We start from the raw sequence: 3,436 nt of genomic DNA, 5'->3' as shown, positions 1-3,436 counted from the left end.
TGCAACTGCTGGAGCCACTTTAACTTGACGTGAATATTTACTAGGCCTAATTGTAGAAAGTGCTCATTTTTAACAAAAATATTACCGACCGTTGTTATATATACAGTTGATATGAAGGGAAAATAATTCCAATTTGTATTAACATTACATAGGGATAGACATTTATGAAACATTTAAGGCACTCGTACTGCTGTCACATCTCCAAAAAACAGTCGAGGTTATCAACCTCGCAGCAGTTTCCTTCTGCTAAAATATTTGATACTTTGATATGCTGTCTGACAGAAACTTGGCCTAAACTAGACTACTATGAGCACAATCCTCGCCTGCAGTGTCAGGAAATAAGTGTTGCATGCAATTTACTGCGGTATGCTTGGTATTACTCATAGAGCAGGATAAACACTTTGTTCATTTGAAGTTCTCGCCAGACGGATTTTCTCAAAGACAGCTGATGATAACACCACGGTATTACATTCAGTGATCAGCTTCATTCTGTTACTGCTGTAGAAGGAGCTTACAAAATGTATTACAGCCTCAAAATGATCAACATCTCCTAAAATGTGGCCTTTCAGCCTTTAAGTCACTTAAACCTAATTTGAGTTAGCAAACCCATTCCATTCATGTCATAAAGTCCAAGAAAAATCTGACTGACCGCTGACCGCCAGTTATTTTTACAAGGTTTGCATTAAATAGTAATGTAGTAAGACAGTGATATTTAAAGGCCAAATTCAGTATACACCTTATTGAAGATGCATACTTTGCACAGGCAAGCACATTAACCCAGAATATAAACGCAATGTGCAAAGTTTCACATTAAATGTTTTCCCATAGCAAACTGTTATAAAGAAAATACTTAACCATTTAGTGCATTGCGTTCATATTCCGAGCTCACCTGCATAAAGTAGGCCAATACGCATCATTAAAAAGGTGTGCATTGACTTTGATCTGTTTTAAAGGCACTTTAAGTGTTTAAACGTTTTAAAATGCCATGCAGTTTTTAATTGAAATATTGCGGTGAGTGTTTTATATGTATTGCAAATGGCCAAAACTTGCATTTTGTTCACAAATCTTTTCTTTTTTTATGCTTTTTGAGAGACGATCTAAATATTTGTGGATTGGAAACTTGACAGGCTTGTGCTGCAGTTGTATGGATGTTTTACCCGCCAGGTCTACGAGCCAGTCACATGACTTAAAACTATGAATGATGGGTAGAAATAAGGGATTTAACAGCTTTTATATGTTCCTTTCTAAAATAGCCCACCGCTATTATACACTCAGAAAGTCTTGTCTTTGTGGACATTCACACAAAGGCCAGTCACTAGTCAGGTGGATATAATTACAGAGAAAATCGAGAGGCCACACAGCATTTGACCACTGGATTTACAAAAAAACATTTCAATTTTAAGAAGAGATTTTTCTCAGCATTTCAACATTGCATCAACTACTGATGAACACATTATATTTTATTTGAATTATCATTCAGTGTGTTATTTAACCATGTATAACTATGCCTCTGGAAGACTTTTGTCTTCCAAACACATTGACATGCACAAATTCACGTTATTCTTTATTTACATGCAATGCACTTTCATATAATAGGCTATATATTTACTCGATGTACCCCTGATTTTAAGGCAATACGTTAATAATTAAGTATCACATTTGCATGCTCACGGTTCTCTGACGTTAGTTAATGGTCACATGACATGCAGTTAAACAAATAAAATATTTCATTTTTTTTATTATGATGCATGTTATTTTAAAACGATTTTAATGGTTTTCATTATCATTTGTATGATTTAATGAATTATTAGCGTTTCATTAAACTCTCGAACCGCCTGCAGTTCCTTCACAAACCCCAGTTTGGAAACCTTGACGGAGTGTAATGTTTAATGCACTTCATGTTGTTAATAACAATGAAAGGAACACATTTTCTTTTTCTTTGCATTTTCATATCAATATGGTACTATAAGACTATACTATTTAAATCAATGTCATAAGCGAGTTAGGTCGCTTAGTAATAATCTAAAAATATGTAATGGATTATGTAACTACAATTTTTATCATGCAATTTGGAAGTAACACGAGTTACTAATCAGATTACCTTTTTCAAGTAACTAGTAAAGTAACACATTACTTTTTCATTTACAAGGAAATATCTGAGTTACTTTGATTACTGTATTTCTAGACTAAATGTGAACATGCATTTACTCATCTCACTTGCACAAAAACAGATTCAGTATTCCTCAAAATGATTGAAATCAGTGAAATGTAAACTCTGAATATGACGCAAACTTACTTTAATGACTTTAGATAAACATAACATTTGCTTCCTTATTTTTTATTGCTGAAAAGAGAAAACATGAGCCCAGCCCAGATGAGAAAAAGTAACGCAAAAGTAACGTAACGCATTACTTTCCATCAAAAGCAACTAAGTGACTCAATATCGTAATGCATTACTTTTAAAAGTAACATTTTCCACACAACTGAATACGTCTGTAGGACGTTTCTATTTGAATTAATGAATGTAAATGTTTCCTATTAGATGTCAAATAGAAGATGCATGTCAAACTGACATCTTATAGATGTCTATCAGATGCATTCCAGATGAAGAGATCTTTAACAGGCATCTTGAAGACGTACGTGTGCCTACATTTATGCTTTGGATTGCTATAATGCTGCCAGTGTTTATCTTAAAGGGGTCATAACAACACAGGTTTCCCTGACATGCTGCTTCAACACTAACTGTGGTTACTGAAACCACGCCTTCTTTCTTTGCGTGCACATTTGGGCGGCATTATGCTAATATTTCCACATAGTGAGGTAGATATGTGGGGGCGTGTTAGAACGAGCCATTTTAGGGGGCGTGGCTGACTCTTAACTTTTATAAAGAATATCTCTTTGGATTTGAGACTTTAGTCTAGTGCTGGATGGTATACCGGTTCATAACGAATACCGCTGTTTATTTTTGTTATGATATGAATTTTTAAAATACCGCAATACCGGTGTATGTCGCTTAAACAACGTTGGGAACGCGACACTGTTTGAAAGGGGTCCCTTTTCACTGTTGCACTGTGGTGAGGGAGCAGCTGTATGTGTTACTAAGCGTGAAAGTTCCGAAACTGAAGCTGTAGAACTAATAGAACGTGATGACACAGAAGAACTCATCCACAATATCCACACTGACCGCCACAAATATCCAGCGCCCGCTGCAACAGCTCCCGCGTCTCACACACACACACGAGCGCCACTTTAGCACTAGATTTAGCAACTTTCAGACCCAGGCAGTGCGCCGCACGAGACAAAAAAGTAATCTAGCCAAAACAACCGCATAGAATAGAATAATCTGGAATAGAACAGAGTCTCGTGACAGACACAGTGATGAAGCTGGTATGTGTGCAGTACACAAGCCACGGTTAAGACGGCTGACTCCACTGTG

This window comes from Sinocyclocheilus grahami, unplaced genomic scaffold (assembly GCF_001515645.1).
Source record: "Sinocyclocheilus grahami isolate Dianchi unplaced genomic scaffold, SAMN03320097.WGS_v1.1 scaffold390.1, whole genome shotgun sequence".
NCBI classification, from domain to species: domain Eukaryota; kingdom Metazoa; phylum Chordata; class Actinopteri; order Cypriniformes; family Cyprinidae; genus Sinocyclocheilus; species Sinocyclocheilus grahami.
Note: the sequence above shows the minus strand (reverse complement) of the source record.